The sequence below is a fragment of the Falco cherrug genome, chromosome 3 (genome assembly GCF_023634085.1).
Source record: "Falco cherrug isolate bFalChe1 chromosome 3, bFalChe1.pri, whole genome shotgun sequence".
Classification (NCBI taxonomy): domain Eukaryota; kingdom Metazoa; phylum Chordata; class Aves; order Falconiformes; family Falconidae; genus Falco; species Falco cherrug.
In genome coordinates, this window is record NC_073699.1 from 114,783,713 (window position 1) to 114,801,227 (window position 17,515).

A 17,515-nucleotide genomic window follows, 5' to 3' on the forward strand; every position below is an offset into this window, starting at 1 on the left:
AAACTGCATGCATTGAACTGTTTGCATTAGTCTTTGCTGAGCAAAGTCCCCAAGGTCATGTCCCATCAGGGGCCCTCAGCAGCCAGAAGGTAACCCGGACACCTCTGGAGCTGGAGGCTTGAACTGCTGGAATGAGAAGCTGATTGCAGGTATAAGGGATGCAGGAAGGTCAGAAACCTGGGATGGGGATGTGGCTGGCAGGTCTCAACTCCCCACCCATTCCCCACCTTTCTTACAGGGTTAGGACTGGCCTCCATTCCCAGACAGGCCTTTCTTTTCATGCCTTTTTTCATTCTCCTGCTCCCTTCAGGAGCATGTAGGAGAGCTGTCTGCTTTCTCACTCCTCCATGTGGAGGTAGAGTGACGTCCCACCTGATGCTCCTGAGCAACACGTGCCTCCCCTCTCCATCCTCTGCCAGCGCGGCAGCGGATGGGGGGGCAGTGTCTCCAGCTCCCCTCTCCCAGCCTGCCTGCCGGAGGAGGCTTCTCTTCTCCCATCAACATGCTCAGCGGAGGAGACAGCTGCCAAGTGCAATAATTAGGCCTCACCTCACTCCGCCTAGCACTGCCAGCTGCTGCTACAATTAAGCTGCATTATTTCTTTCTAAATTGAGAAACGCTTCCCCTCCTCCCTTTGCTCCCTTCCTTCTTCCTCCCACGCGATTCACTCCAGTGCTTCCCAGCCCGGGTGGGATGCTCGGTGCTGGGCAGGGGGTTGAGCTCAGCGCAGGACCTGCCCCTCCGTCTGGGCGAGAAGGAAAATGTTTTCTGCCTTGCATTGTGGGGAGGGGAGAGGAGGGAGTAGGTGGAGCAGTGGGTAACCTCCGAGTCTTCCTTGCAATCTGTCTGCTGTTACCACCTTGGAGGGGATCAGCGCTAGGCAGACAAGAACTCTTCCCACACATCTTCTTCTGCCTCCCTCGATCTGTGCCCTGTCCCGTGTCCCCAGCTACAGGGATGCTGTCACCACCAACACCCCAAGCGGTGAGGGACATCTCTTCAGCCCTCTAGCGCAGCTGCTTGCATGAGTTCGCTCACCCTGTTAAGCCATCACAGGCCAGAGCAGCGTTAGACAGTAGATCTTCATGATTTTGGTTCATCTGGGCTGAGAGTTTAAGTTTGAGCTCCTGTAGCGGGTCAGTATGCAGATGATGAGTGCAGCAGCATCCTCAGAGAGGTGACAGGAGCTGGCGGGCATGGCAAGCCCTAGCAGCCGGGGGAGTGCATGGACCTTAGACCTTAGTGTACAACCAGGACTGGAAGCAGAAAGGAAAACCATGGTCCTTCCCTTCTCTTGGCTGCCAGCTTGCAAACAGCAGCGGGAGGGCATACCTGCTGGTCAGGGACAGCCGCGTGGTCCAGTGCATGGCCAGAAGCAGACCCATCCTGCAGCAGGAATGCTTCCATGATGTTCAGGTGACAGGTGCATCTCCTCTGCCATGGAGGACAGGCTGTCACGGGTGGGCTCCAGCGTCTCCAAAAGAAACCACGTGGCCTGCCTTGCACAGAGGTGCAGGGCTCCAAGAGCAGGCTGACTTGGAAATAGTTATTAAGAAGTTTCCCATTCGGCAGTCATTACATCTCATGCTAGAAAAACACAAAATGACATGAAGCGATGGTCAGTAGCCCATAAAGGACCTATTCATTCTTCTCACTGTGGTTAGATTTGTTGTTTGTTTCCTTTTTTGTTTCAAATCAGGAAATCATTAAAAAAGCATGTTGGAGCAATCTGAGCAGGATCATGGCATGAACAGTTTGTCATGTTTCCTCAGACTGCATGACAGGACTACTGGGGGGATCTTTAGATTTAATCTTTAGCGCTGGACTTTCCAGAAGCGACAGCTTAGGTGCTACTCACTTCTCCCCTTCAGCCTGTTATTTACACACTCATTGCATCTGGTGTCTGTAGTACATGAATTCTTTATCGTGGGGGTTCTGTCCTGCAATGGAGGGACAATAGGTCTGAATTTGTCATCTAAGGGGACTGTAATCATGGTAATTAACTGTTTGTAGATTTTAGTCTGGCTGGCAATAGCGTTTCACACAGCGTATCTTCCGCAGAAAGATTTCTATCACTTCAAGCAGATAAAAACTGACATAGGTTCAAAATGGCTTGGAAAATCAATAAGCAATAAAACTTAGCATGAAAACAAATAAATTAGCCCAATCAGAAAAAAAACACTGAGAGATCATCAAACAAGTTAGACAGATGAATTCAAATGTCACTCCAAGAGATGAGCAGTTGTTAAGGCAGTGATGCCAGGCTCCCTTTGAAAATATTTTCTCAACCTCTTTCTTTCTTTAGGATTGGGCTTGCTTCCATCTGCCAAACTCAGTCTGAATCAAGTGGAAAAAGACAGACAGCCTATAAAATACCTCATTTTCCTAGAAGGCTTTTTCCTTGGTGTTACTCTTCCATAGTGAGTTTAGCAGTGGCTGGAAGCGCCCTTGGGGAGCGGGATGCACCGTGGTCCCCCACTTCCATCTCTGCTGATAGCAGCTCAGCAAAAGGGAACCGCGGGGCTGTCGCACTGGCCTGGGCTGGGACTCGGTGCTGAAGGGGCAGCTGGAGCTCAGCCCATGCAGGGAGCTGGGCTGGAGGCTGGGATGGCGCAGGAGGGGTGCGGGACCCACCTGCGGCCGTCGGGTTGTCTTTGCATGGCAAGAGCCCAGGGCTGTGCCTGGAATGAGTCCCCCTGCATATGCTGGGGATGGGGAACCAATTTGCCCGAGTGATTAGCTAATTAAAATGCACTAGAACAACTGCAACTGAATGTCTGACTGTAACCTTCAACTCTGGCTTAGTACATAAACCTTGCTTTATGCCCTGTGCAAAGAAGTGAATTTAATGTGCTTGGACTCAGCTGCTCAGCCTACCGAGAGGTACCGACAGCTCCTCCAGTACCGGTACCTCCCCTCAGCTGTGAGCATCCCTTTATATCTTATAGGGCACTGAATAGGCTTAAGGCTAATGATTTAAGGGCAATATGGACTGGGCTAGGAGAACTGCTAGGTGTGGATGCTGGCAGGTGTTGCTATTATACTGGGAAAGAGTCTCACCCAGTTTCCAGCAGCAGCAGAAATAATATTTTTTTTATTGCTTTTAATTATATGTTTTTAGCTAAATTAATCACTGGAGAAGATCTAGTATTTGGTACACCAGAATTGCACCATGCTACACTTACTCTCAATTTGACCCTGTGGCTTTATGTGAGCTATGTCTATGGATGTTAATTACAAGGAGAGGAAAGAATAAATCCAGTGGTTAAAAGTCCAGCTGGGGGCTTTAGAGCAGAGCTGGCTGGGCAGTGGCGTTTGGTGGCTATTGCAAAATATCTAGGGGTTGACTTCATACAAATTGTGTTTTCTCCAGCTTGTTAGCAAAAAGAAACGGAGTAAGAAATCATTCCAGCTGGAACAAAACGTTTGCTTCATTTGGGGGAGATTGTGAAGTCCTTGTTGTTCAATTGTCTAGAATGATGTTGAGTAATAAAATTCCATTGAAAAATAAAACATCACAATGTTTTGATAAAGAAAATTTGAAGTGGGAGAAGGGGACCAGCAAGCTGAAGTGAATGAACTCAGCACTAGCTCATGACATATCCCGGGCTGGCTGGAATTTGGTTTTTGTCCAACATAAAGCAGCTGAGCCCAGCTGTGCTTGGAGGAGGCAGCCTCAAGTCCCTGCCTGTCACAGGCTCCTTGATGGCCCCCAGGTGAGCCACTTTGCCCTTTAGACCTCCATGAGGGGCAATTTCAAGGGAACTTCCCAGGGAAAAAAGTAAAAATCTGCGATTTTCACAAATGGCTAATCCATAGAGCATTTCCGTCTAATCTAAAGGTTTTATTTAGATCAGTTCTTTTTGATTTTGGCCTTTTCATCCTTTCTTGCTTTAGAAGTCAAGTTGTATTTTTAATTGGAAAATCAGCCTAAATAGAAACCCAGAGCTTTAAGTTAGGAAGACATTGAAACAGGATATTTCAGACTTCAGAACTTTTTGAACACTTAAAATTACCGATGGGTCAAAATGGACTTTTTCCTTTGAAAAGTTGTGGTTCCAGGACATCATTTCTCCATGGGGCAAAAGATGAGGGAATTTCTGGGCAATCTCTGAATGTTTCTGGTACCTGCAGCAGCTTTTTGAAACTCCTTCACATACCTTCACTTTTACCCTCCCACACACGCTGCTGAGAAATAAATCCTTTGGAAATGGAAATCAGGCTTGAAGTAAACAGATTAGTAATGGTTATTTGGTAACACTTTATTAATTAAATGTCCTAAATACATTTCAACCTAGGCATTTAATTTAGATTTATAAGGATAATTTAGATTTATAAGAATCGTTATTATACATAAAGTACAGTAAATGCCAATTGATTTTTATAGACAATATTTACTGAGGTGTAACCACACTGCAAAATTTAATTATCTTCATACTTAGTTAAAAGGCTGGTACAGAGGTTTCAGAACCAGGACCTTGTGTAAGGGCTGGCAGGGTTGGGAGCAGCTTCTGCTGTCCTCACCTTAGCCAACCTTTGCCCTGCCCCCTGTCTTCTGGAGTAATTTCCATAAATGCCAAGTAAAATGCTCCACATGTACTTTCCAGTGGGAAAATCTTTCACGTTGTTGTTCACTGGGCAAAGGGCAGGACACTGGCAGCTGCCCGAGGACCGAGATGTTGGATGTTGAAGTGGAGCTAGTCCCCATCAGCATCCTTGCTGGTAGAGAGAAGTGTGATGGAGCTTATCAAATATTTTCTGTCAATACAGTGCATCGTTAGGCCATATTCTTAATAGAAGAACCTAATACCTTTTAGCATCGCTCATCATAAAAAGGGCCAAGGTGTAAGGAAAATGATGTCAGGGAAGCCGGTGGAGTCAGTGGTTATGGGCAGCAGAGGAAATTTCTGACTTGGGCTGTGGAGCAGCCACTGATTTGTCATTCTGGGGCTGTTCATGGGAAAGGAGCCACATCAACACATCTCCATACTGGGAGAAAAAATTACCGTTTTCAAGTTGTCGTATATGGTTTCCAAAAGAGGTAACCATTTTGTTCCAAAGGATTTTTTAGTGTTTTGTTCTTTATATAAACATACTTTTGCCATCTGAGCAGCTTTCATTTTCTTGTTACCCTGCGTAGGAACTCATTCATAAATCAGGTCAGATGTATCTTCCCCTTCCTGGTCAGAGGCAACCCAGAAGTTAGTGCCCATGTGGATGCTGGTCAGAGGGACCACAGCAGCCAGTGCTCCTGGGGAAGGAAAGCAGGGACCAGCCATGCTGATAAAACCATATGCAGAACCAACATTTGCAGCAAGATGGAACACAGCCTGAATAACCAAAACTGCCGTTTCCAGTCCTGCAGAGATGGGAACATGCAGCAACAAAATAATTTACACTGCTGTCTTCCAGGATAGAAACATCATCAGTACAGGGATCTCTCGCTGTTTCATTTTGCAAAATTTTTACAAACATTTGATTCATTGGCAGTTTAGGAAGGTTCAGGTTCTGTAAGCTTCACTTTGAGATTTTAGTAAGAACGTGCCCAGCATCTCAAGCAGAGGCCAATGAGTCTCACCTGTGTTCACGTCAGCCCCATAAATCAGCCCAGACACTCAAAAAAGTTCATGAACCTTCAGGAAACTTTAAACGAACCTGGACTGAATCTCCAGGCTAGATGCAGTTCTCATAGGAAATAATTCACAACATGCAGCTCAAAGGGAAAGATAATGATTTCTAAAGTGAAAATAACATAAAGCATGGATACAATATGGGATAAACACATTTTTAATGCAGTCATGCTGAAGACTTCGCTGTTGTAATCTTGGAATGTAAATTTGCCTGCTCTGACCACTCTGACTTTCCCCACATTTTTCTCTCTCTCACACGACAAGTACCGAAAGCCTACAATCCTCATCAAAATTAACAGTAACCCCAAATGCTTTAAAACCTCTGCAAAGTTCAGCTCATGCTGTATATTCTGTATTGTATCTCTTTCAGATGCAATATTGCACATTTTCCAGATGAAAAGTGATCCACTGCTGTACGGGGTAATTTCACAGCTAAATTGCTCAGTGGTCGTAAGGAATAACAGTTCAGCTGCAAGCCAGTGCATCGGGCAGGGGATGAGCATATGGCAGAGACTGCAGTTTGAGTGGAAAGATACTGTGCATGGGGAATCTAGCAAGCAAATGAGATAATCCTTTTGCATCTGTAATTGAGATAATTACTTGGAATATGGATATTGAGTTTGTGGAGGAGGAGTTTCTGTGCGTATGCTGGTGCATCTATTCATGTATTTGTGTGGATTCATGAATATTTGAGCTGACTCACTGGTTGTAGTTCTGGACCAGTTGAACTCAGTGATGATGCTTTTGAGGAGGCCAGGCTTTTATTCCTAAAAATGTCAGTCTTCATGTGTAATACGGGACAAAGAGCGACGATTAAGGTAGACTTTAGGAAGGAGAAGGCTAGGTGCCCGCATCACCGTCACCCAGTGGGAACAAGGCTCGTGACCTGCGCTGGCGCCTTTGCAGACTCCTGGGATAATGGGATGCAAAGGAGAATCAGAGTCTAAAATACTTCCTCCTACATGTGCTGTGGCCATGAAGTTGAAAACTTTTTCTGAAGCCTTTGGAAATTCAGAGGAATTTGGGTTTTCCTTTGTAGCTGTGCCTTCCTGTGTTTGTGTAGTGCAGCCTGGGGGGTAGAAGCACGGTTTGGCTGTGCTCCAGAGTCACAGCACCACATTTGTGCCATGCTGTGCCTGAGCTGGCCAACCAAGCCATTCAGCAGGGGGGCTCAGTGCCTGAGCAGCATGAGGCCATGTTAGCAAGCCATCAGCTTTGTAGGTACATGCTCTGTTCGTGCACCGGGACCCTACGTGAGCTCCTTCATGGCAGCTTGCCAGAGGAAGGAAAGCAGGAACTGATCTCTCACGAGCACTTCTTCACTGTCTGTGTCTGTCATTCTGGTGCAATTCTGAACTAAAATGGCTTGACACGGGCTTCTTCGACTTCACTTCCCAGGGTGTCCCAAAATTTCAAAACTTGGCCCAGGACATGCAAGCGCAGCAGTGGAAGGGTGAGAGCTCAATGGCTTTGCACAAGAGCAATGAGCGCTGGTCCAATGGTCCGATGCTGGACCCGCCGTGTGCAGGTAGCAATTTACTGCCCCGCTTGTCTTCTGGGTATAAGCAAGCAAAAATGGTGCTTGGACAGAGCAGCAGCCCCAGAGGTGAGGTTTTTCTTTTTGTTGGCCTTGCAGAGAATGACCAGACAGAGAAATGAAAAGAGAGATAAATCTACTGACGCACACAAATATTGTGATGAAAATTAAGGCAGTTCTGTTGTGTGAATGTTTCGAGGAGCACAGAGCGCTGGGAACATGTTCCAAATGTCAAATGGATTATACTCCAGCACCCTTATTGTTTCATATAATTCTCATCTAATGTCACCCCTGGCAACAACAATACAAGTCTCAATATTCACTTTGATGTAGCCTCACTGAATATTTTTAAGCAATGAGGAAATTGCTAGGGGGAGCGAGAGAAGGAGGAGCAGGCGGGGCGGGGGTTGCTGTTGCACCGAACACAAGGGTGACAAAACAGATGCCCAAATTAAATCCATCAGAAAGATTGAGTTTGTAATTTCAGGGTCCCTGTCACCTGTGCTGCTGAAGCCTGGATAGGCTCACATTTGAGTTTTAATCATGAGGTTTGTCTCCATTGGAATACAATTAGGGAGCCGTGAGCTTGAAGCAAACAGATTGGAGGAGCACAGTGAAAGCAAACGCAGTAACATGAAGGGGGACAAATCATCTTAATTTTGCCAGGCTGAACAGAGCTGTCACATTACAAGGTCAGGCCAAACAAGCTGGTTTTGTTGGAAGGAAGGATAAAATGACTAGAAAGGTGGAAAGTGCAAAGAAGCAGCACGGGCTTGTCCTTCATTACTTTATTACTCTTTTGACCCCAAAGGTTTTCATAAAGTTGATTAACAGATATAGCAACCAACCCTCCCGGCCCTAATACAACCATTGCTTCATCCTCCTTCCAGGCACACGCCGGCTGCTTCCTGCGAGAGCGTTTGCACAGCTCCTCTGCAGCACCATCACTGAGCTGGTCCATGTCCCCCTTGCACCCAGCAGAGCACGAGTGGCACGGTGCAAGGAGGGAGCAGGGGAGAGCACAGCTCCACCTCCTCTGCTGAGCACCAGGGATCAGCTGCACAGCATCGCTCCTCACCTGCCTCAGGTCAGTGACCACTCCCTGCATCCGCCTCCCTCCAGCCCAGGCTGGATCCATGAAAAGCTTCCTTGGATTGTCTCAATGCCTCTTCTTCCATGCCCACACGGCCGCACTGAAAGAGGAAGAGCCCATCCTATATTTGCCTCCTAGAAGCTGTATCTCTGTGTGAGGCTTCACGTTGCACATGGTATGGGAGAGGGGACAATATTCTGCTTAAATGCTTTGAGATGCTGCTGAAAAACATCATAAAACTTGGCCTTTGGTCTGCTAGGATTAACAAATAAAGCATTCCTCCTCCTGCAAGACCTCCTCTGGGAGGCATGTGGACGTCCAGGCAGTACAGGTGGGACCAGGACAGTTGTACCCTTTTCTATCAAAAATTTCCCTGGCTGGGGTGCCAGTGAGCATGCTGGGGGGCCAGCAGCTCCTCTCAGGGGGCTAGACCTGCACTTGAAGAAGTAAGAGCAAATGGGAATTAGGAGCATTCACGCTTTATTCAGTGTAGGCTCTAATTTTCAGACCATGAACAAAATCTCATTAAAGTCAGTCACAAAGTTTATGTCCTGTTGACCTGAAAGGAGGTTGGCTCAGACAAAATCTTTGTACAGGAAGAGTGGAGAGCATTTCAAAGCAATTAAATCAGAGAGATGCTTTGCCTTTCACTGTATTCTGTGAAGAGTCTCCTGGAGTAGCTGCTGCAGTCTGTTTCAGATTGATACTGTCGTGCCAGACATCCAGACCTGGGAATGGACAATTTTGGGTCCATGTATTTATAATCTCAGTGTGTGGCCTCTCTTCTGTGTCCTCCTGTCTAAACTGATTGCACAGTGTTTGTCTTATTCCAAGAGCCATCATATGTGACATGGGCATAATGTTTCACTTCTTATTTCTCCCTTAAATTATAGGAGTTTCACTCAGCTCTATGATTTGTGTGGTCGGTATTACAGGCATCAATCACAGCTTGCCTTTTTGTCTCCCATCTCTAATGCCACAAGGTTTCTTTCCCTCACTGCTTTCCATCCTACACAGATCTAGTGTGGATTAAAGAGGCTGTCACTTGTGGAGGAACTGGAAGGACAGAGCAGCATAAAATGGTTAGAGGTCGTGCCGTCAAAAGGGTGTGCAAAAGAGCAAAATAGAATCATAGAATGTTAGAATCATTTAGGTTGGAAAAGACCTTTAAGATCATCAAGTCCAACCGTTAACCCAGCACTGCCAAGTCCATCAATAAACTGTGTTCCTAAGCACCACACCTATGCATTTTTTAAACACCCCCAGGCATGGTGACCCCACCAGCTCCCTGGGCAGCCTGTTCCAGTGACCGACAGCCCTTTCAATGAAGAAATGTTTCCCAACACCCGATCTAACCCCCCCCTTGGTGCAACCTGAGGCTGTTTCCCCTTGTCCTGTCGCTTGTCATCTGGGAGGAGACCGACCCCCCTGCCTACACCCTCCTGTCAGGCAGCTGTAGGGAGCGATCAGGCTCCCCCCGAGCCCCCTCCTCTCCAGGCTGAACCCCCACCAGCTCCCCCAGTTGCCCCCCACCAGCCCTGTGCCCCAGCCCCTTCCCCAGCCCCCTGCCCGGCTCTGGACACGCTCCAGCCCCCCTGTGTCCCTCTGGCTGTGAGGGGCCCAACGCCGAGCCCAGGGGTCGTGGGGCGGCTGCAGCAGTGACCACAGGGGGGACGGTCACTGCCCCAGTCCTGCTGGCCACACTGTTTCAGGTACAAGCCAGGTTGCTCTTGGCCACCTGGGCACACTGGGGGGTCATGCCCAGCTGGCTGTCACCCAGCACCCCCAGGTTCTTTCCCACCGGGCACCTTCTCAGCCGCTCTGCCCCCAGCCTGTGGTGCTGTGTGGAGTTGTTCCCCATGGGCAGGACCCGGCACGGAGCCATGTGGAACCCCATGCACTTGGCGTTGGCCATGGTCCAGCCTGCCCAGACCCCCCTGCAGAGCCTCCTGCCCCCCAGCAGATCCACACTCCCACCCAGCTTGGTGTCATCTGCGAACTGCCTGAGGGTGCCCTCGATCCCTTCGTCCAGGCAGTCGATAGAGACACTACATTAGTGTCTTTAGATATAAATAAAGATATTACATTAGTAACATATAGTGAGATAAATCCCACCAATGTTCCCTCTTGAGGCAATGAAAATGGAAGGTTGCCCTGCAGAAGCCAGCTTGGGTCCTCAGATAGCCTGGCACATTTTGATGATACCTGTGTCTTGCTGTTGACTGCAGAAGCCAACTGGGCTGTCTTCTGCTTAATTTAGGTGGTTCGGTTCAGTGCCAAAGTTGCCCCTTGCAGATGGGTGTGTGCTGCAGGCTGTGTGGGTCATGCCCTGCAAAAGGTCCTTTGGTTGGTGTTGGGAGCACCAAACAGTACCACACTTGGTTTTCGTCATCATAAACATGTACCAAATCAGACTAACAGAGAACCAGAGTGTAAGAAATCTAGTATTTTCTTCAGAGGGCACTTTCTCCCTCATTCGCCCTGCTGAAATACAGCTGCTAGATTTGGCCCCACATCTTCAGCCCCATGGTAGCTGATCAGATGGATAACTGCTGGAACCTCTCTGGGAAAACTGTCCCCTTTCTGGTGAGCGGCACAAGATGATGTAGTTTAGAGTAATCCCGTGCCAGTATCCAAAGGGGTGTCCTTTCCGTGCCCTTGGTCCTGCCATACCGCTGAAATGCAATAACGGCCAGCCACCTGCAACTTGTTTTGATACTGCTGATATATCTTATTCTCTTTGCCGCTGCCTGAGGGTATGCACCAATCTCTTAATACGTATATAAATATTATCCTTGTTAATCCCTCGTAGAAAAATAATATCAACAAAACCTATTGCCATTTCCTGTGTGGCTGACTGAGTAATGTGAACCAGATGATGTTTATATTTATAAAATGAAAATGCCAATAAAAAAGTAATTTTTAAAAAATTCACCTCTTGGTATTTTCCTGTTGCAAATGGAGAAATAACAGGGATATGCTACATCTGCATGTTAAAATTCAGCAAAGACAAATGGTCTTTATTACAGCAATCACAGAAGTTACAGCCATGATGGCCCCATTTCAAAGTGGCACTCCTAATTTTAAGCACATACCTAAATCTTAAGTTTTTCTGTGTGATAAGCTTAATAAATCAATAGCTTGTGAACATTGCTGGTGGGAGCACAGGTCACGGCTACCAGGTCTCCATTCAGTTGTGCCCTTCACAATGCTGACCTGGACAGAAAGGTCTGCTTCTGGAAAAAGCCCGTGTTAACTCTTCTCTGTTCAGTAAGACCACACTTACTTACACAGATACACGTAGTTCTGGAACTCATTCATCCACACCAACAGCACAAGATTAAAGTAAAGGGGAAACCCCCAATAAAATCACACTTAAAGCTCTCCAAACGGGACAAAAGGCAGTGCTGTAGCTGTAGGGATGGCCCTCGGCATGTTACACATTGGGTGCTGAGGGAACCCACAGCAAACACCATCAGCGGGTAATTCTTGTCCCCTGTAAAGAGGCAAATTTATCTGATGCGTATTGGAGAATGTGTATCCGACCAGATGTTAAGCTCAGAAAACTCTTTCCAATTTCCTTCTTTCACACCTCCATTGCTTCCCAAAGTTTTCATCTTTCAGGCTATAATTATTACTGATTGATCTCTTTCATTAGATCATTTCTTGGTTTTTTGTTTGTTTTGTGTCTTTGAATTCTGTAAGCAAAATCTTTTTTGCCATTTTTGGTCACAATTATAAAAGAAAGCATCATCAAGTACTGCAAACGGAATGGCCAAATTATAAATCAAGGGTGCCCATCATCTTCCAAAAATGAGAAAAATCAGGCCACTTTTCTAACAGGATGAAAATAGAGCTCTCCATTGCCAGTGTCATGTGATGCATCTCTTAGACCTCAGCCTTATTTGTAATTGTGAACTGGCTGTCATCCAATTACGGTTCTGTTGCAATTCTCCCAGTAGCTGAGCTTTTTTCTTCAAGTTCCACTCTAGCCATTTGTGTGATCAGAGTGGACTCTCAGCTCACTTAAAAAAACCCCAACAATAAAGAACAAAACAATCAGTCGTCTTGTCTTTATGGCTGTGAAAAGAGTGATGTTTAGAACACTGCTTCTTAAAGACAGAGAGACAGCGAGATGCTGGTATGAATTTCTCTTTCCCTGGTAAATCTACTGTGCCTGTCCACCTGGCCAGCTGATTGTCTATCTGTCTTTTAAGAATAACAGATGTGCTTAAAAAGTGATGTAGAAAGGGCAACAGTCATAGAGCAGAAGGCCCTGCATCTGGTAAATCTTATTCAAGCCTTTCTGTGAAGACCAGAAGGGGTTTAGGTGTAGTGCTGGCCCTGGTGAAAGGGGTGGTTTTCTCCTAGTAAAAGCTCTGCGGCAACCGAAGGGCTCAGCCAAGTGAACTTTGGGCACAGCAGGATCGGTACCGTCCGATGAGGGCTAAACCTCTCCAGATCAGGCTCTGTCTGTATGAGAGTAGTCAGTGCTTACACACCTCCACCCAGCTCCTGCAGAAAGACAGCGGTGGTCTTCCTCCCCTCGCCTCATCCTCCCCAGGCAGCTCCACCACCCAAGGCAACAGCAGCAGGGTTAGAGAAGTTTCTTTCAGTCACTGGAATAACAAAAAATTCTCTGGCAGGCGCACATCTCCAGCGTGCCTTGAACGAAACAATTAAAAATGATAAAAGGTCTATCTTGGTTCTGAACACTCCGGTTGAGTGAAGAGATAAGTCCCCCTTTCATTCAAAGTCATTAACGGCTCAGCAATTTCAATGCCGTTTCCCATCGAAATGTATGAATTTTTAATACTTTAATTGCATGTTATCCTGAACACCACGTGTGCTTTCTTCTTATTTATCCCCTTGCTTTTGTTGTTACAGGTAAATGCTTTTTTGAACTCGCTTTTATGGGGGGAACACGCATTGTTATCTCTCTCTCTGCAGGAGCACAATGGGGGCTCTGGCCTCTGCTGCTGAATGGCAGAGCAAGGGTGTCTCCAGTGACTTCTCTGTTCGGAAGCCGCCTTTGGATGAGACGGGCTGAGATCCTGGGATCAGCGTGGAGGCCGGTGAGAGAAGCGGGTGGTTTTTTTCTTCTTAGCCTCTGAAATGCCTTTCGTGATAACAGAAAAATTAATTACTAGGGAGATTACTGAAAGAAATATTCTGCCGATATGATAACTGTGTTCATTGGAGACATCTGTTTGGTTTTATTTCCGAAGAAACTCCCATGTTTTGCTCTTGGAGCTGTGCATGGCTGGTAATACAGCTATTGTTGCACTAAATATGCATTCATTTCCGACCTCAGGAACATTTATGAAGCTCTGTCTACCCTGAGTTGAATTTTTAGGAGACTGAACACAATGGTTCGTGCCAAGATTGAGATCAAATTTTGTCAAAGACTGGGGAGATTGGAGCCAGGGATTAACTCTAGATCACAGGCTTTGTAATTATAATAGGACTCATTTAACAGAAATAATCAACAGAACAAACCATTCCTAAAACAGCTGACATTTGATGGAAGGAAAAAGGAACTGATTTTTCTTGATGTGAAGGATCTATCAGTAGCCCATGGTGACACACATTGTATTTATTTTTGAGCTGTCTTCAGTAACTTCCCTGTTGCGGATATATTTGTTTCTTGCCAGTGGACTGAGAGTAAATAGTCTTTGAAATTCCAGCTGAGTTGCAGATTTTGTCTGAGATGCTGTTCTCTGCCTTTTGCATTTTCACCTGTACTTCTACAAATTTGGTATAAAAAGCTGTTAAATGAGAACCGTGATGGTCTGCACTCACTTTGCACTTTGTCGCAAATTGGTAACATAAATTTGAGGCCAATGAATAATGTGTGCAATGGAGTTGAAGGCCAAAAGATAGCACAGGAATAGCTCAGGTCACACATGGAGTAATTCCTAAGCTGGAGGACATTAGTCTTCCCATTTTGCAAGCCGTACTGGTTCAGAAGGTCAACTGTTTGGCAAAATTCACGTGTCACTCTTGAATCTGTGCAAGGAGAGAGGATATATTTGGCTCTTGTAAGAATAATTCTGTGAACTCAGTGCATGTGTCATAAATCTGAGAAATTTCCTTCACACTTGAGCCTATTTCTTTCTCTCAGCCAGACTTCCAGGGTTTTTGAATATGAAGCATCCATGGAAGGTAGAGGGCTGAGGGGATGGTGGTGGTTGTTTTTCTTGCAAAGTGGGAGTGCATACTGCTGCTCTCCCCACACATTTTTGTTGGTATTGTGATGGATATTGTGAATACAAGGTTCACAACACCCTCAGGGTTGTCACCTTTTTCTTTTCGTTGACCTGACTAGAACTTAGAAGTACCTAAAAGCTCAGAACTGCGCATTCTGGTCAAATTCAGCAGATACAGCTAATCTATTGAGAATGTGGGCAAGGGTTCAAGTAGAGTCTTGCACTGATCTGAAAGCAAACATGACTACGAGGGCAGTTGTGCTTCTGGCTAAATACTCTAATTGCTGAAATAGGTATTAAACCACCTGCTACTATGTTCTGTGTCAGGTTTTGCCAAAACTAAGGTCTGAATTCACTAATATTTACTTTACAACATCTTTTCATAGTGTTCTTGGCCAAGAGCAGGGATTGGTAGCTGAAGTTAAAGGCTACGCTTGTTTTTCCCCAGCCGTAGGTGATAAAAGGTACAAGTTATAAAGTTCCGCAAGATTCTGCCCAACCTTTGGAAGACGGTTCTACTTGGAACTGGATCATTTGCCTTCTCTTACTGTAGCGTCAGTCCATGCAGTATCTGGAAAGGAGTTGTGGCAAAATATGAGACCTGGGTGTGAAGCTTGTGCAGATCCCCATGAACGACATCACATGGACCAGAAAAGCACCAGAATAGGAGGGGCCTGGATCTAAGGGATCCAGGAAGGCAAGAGGAAAAGAAATGTCTTGCGTGATTTCATAATTGAATGTCAAATACAACAACAAAGGGCAAGCAGAAAGATCCAGTGGTCATTGCCAGTTCTGGACCTACCAGATGCATTTTGCAACCCTGCCTTTAATTCAGTCTGACATACACAGACCCAGTAATACAGGGCCAAGCCAAATCAGGTCTGGATACCTCCTTGCTAATATCAATGGTAGTTTGCAAACCTTTTAGGGATTCAAAATGTTAAATGCAATAAAGAAAATGTTTCCTTAAGCAGCCTATTCACAAGTCAGGACCAGAGGTATGCTTCACACTGGCTAATATCCAGCATGACATGGCTGAGCAGGTATACGGATATTAATGTCTTTGTATTAGGATGCACAGTAAATATGATTCCAGCAATATCACAGGGACCAATTGGCTATTAAGCTAGAGGCTAAATTTGGGGGTTTTATGTTGAAATAAATCTTACTTTTCTACAAAGCCTAGGCAAATATTAAATCAAATCCCTTTCTTCTCTCCCCTCTCTTTAGTTATTGATTGGGGATATTATATATCAACTAACCACAAGGAGAGCACGCCATAACTTTGATTGATCGCCCGTATATTCCTGGCACTAATTCTGTGACAAGTGCATGCTTTGCTGCCCACCCTTGTCTGTGCTTTATTTCAGTGGCCTTCTTCCCTGGCCGATTCATAGATTAAAAGATGGGAACAGCTTGATGTATGAGGTCTTTCTAGGTGACTTTCTGCCCAGGGAGCTGGGTACCCTACTGCATAGGACAGGCAGATACTCACCCCTCTCCCAAAATAATGTTCCTCTGTGCAAAAAAAAAATGGCTTGTGAAAACAGAAGGAAGGAAAGGAGGGAGAGGGGAGAGGAAGACTGAGAGAAACCGAGAAAGAAAGAAATAGAAACAAGTAAAGCTGCTAGGTCAGAATAGTAAAGTTAGAAGTCTTCAAACAAGTTTGGGTGAGTCCATCTCTAGGGTCAAAGAAGTCTCTGTGCGAATGCGGGTTGCAGCAAAATCTTGTGTCTGTTAGGAAAATGTGCTGAGAATATTGGGGGTTTGGGATCAGTATCACCTATGGATTTATATGGCTCTTTTCCCATTGCCCATCCTGATAGCCCCGAGTAAATGCCCAGGATCTCATTGCACTTTGGTTCTGAATGCTTGCTGCCCCATTTCGGCTGCTGGGGGAACCCAAAAGTCTCCCTGCAATTGTGTTTCAGGTCTTTGTTGAGGTCAGGGAGACTGGTGGAGAAAATAATTTCTCTCACATGGTTATTTTTGCCATATTAAATGACAGAAGGAAATGCTGTTATGGATATAACAAATTCAGACTCATCCCTTACCAGATTTCACTTTGGTGGGATAAATTTATCCCCGTCAGATTTCAAGGGCTGTCCACTGCTGGTTCCTAATGAATCAAACCTGCTCTGGATAACAATAATTTCTACAAATCTGCTTATCTGGACTAAATGTTTATCCCTTTAGCTGCAAACCTCTTGATCCAAAGTCATTGTTATATAACGTGTACATAGCACAGAGCGTCTGCAACAAGCATGTAATCGACAGGCGCTTGTTTGCTCAGTTGTTAAAATGTTCAGCAGAAAAACTGGAATAGGAATTGAAGTGCCTGTTACCTACAGATTCCCCTGCTCGATTCATTTCTACAAAATAGCACATAGGAGGCTTTAAAATAACTCCTTATAAAAAAAAAAAAAAAAAAAAGAAAAAAACAACAAAAAAACAACAAACCTGAAAGTACTGGATGAAAGCCATTCGGTGAGTGTGGGACACAAGTGATTTGTGCGGTGTGATTGTATGCCTGCTGGTGAGATGAACATATACTTTGAATTCAGACTCAAGAATAAATCATCAGAGACAGGAAGAACATGGGAGGAAACAGAGACTCTGAAATAAAAGCTGTAGAAACATTACAGTGAAGAAAAAATACTTGGGTTAGATGGCTCTCTGATCTAAGAGCAATAAAGAAAAATGCTGACTGTAGACTGTAATTAATCTGTTGGGCTGGCTTAAATTGCAATGTGTGGAGTAAAAGGATTGATCAGACCCATACAATGTGATCAGACTCACATTACAGTATTTGGCCTGCAAAGTCATTGACAGCTACTTCCAAGTAAGTGCAGTGATGGAAAATGAAAAGGGACATTCAAAGTGGTACCTCCTCACTGGCTGTACGTGAAAGCCATTGTGGCAACGCTAAAAGATTGTCATAGATTGGTTTTGGAAAATGTCTGTGTTGTCTGTTGATTTAAAAAAGGCTGAGAAACAGTGCGTTGTGTGGGCTCATAAGGGTCTCCTGCAGATCATTGGTGTGATA

The 17,515-nt window shown here is 45.5% G+C and overlaps 1 long non-coding RNA gene across 3 annotated transcripts in view; it reads left to right on the forward strand.

The window, feature by feature from the left end:
* LOC114015327 (uncharacterized) overlaps positions 1 to 17,515 on the forward strand; it is a 385,606-nt gene that overhangs the window by 217,968 nt on the left and 150,123 nt on the right. For all 3 annotated transcript variants that reach the window (XR_008731567.1, XR_008731568.1, XR_008731569.1), the window contains exons 2-3: positions 8,058 to 8,254; positions 13,211 to 13,335. This is a non-coding gene — a long non-coding RNA (uncharacterized LOC114015327). The remainder of the gene's footprint in view (positions 1 to 8,057; positions 8,255 to 13,210; positions 13,336 to 17,515) is intronic.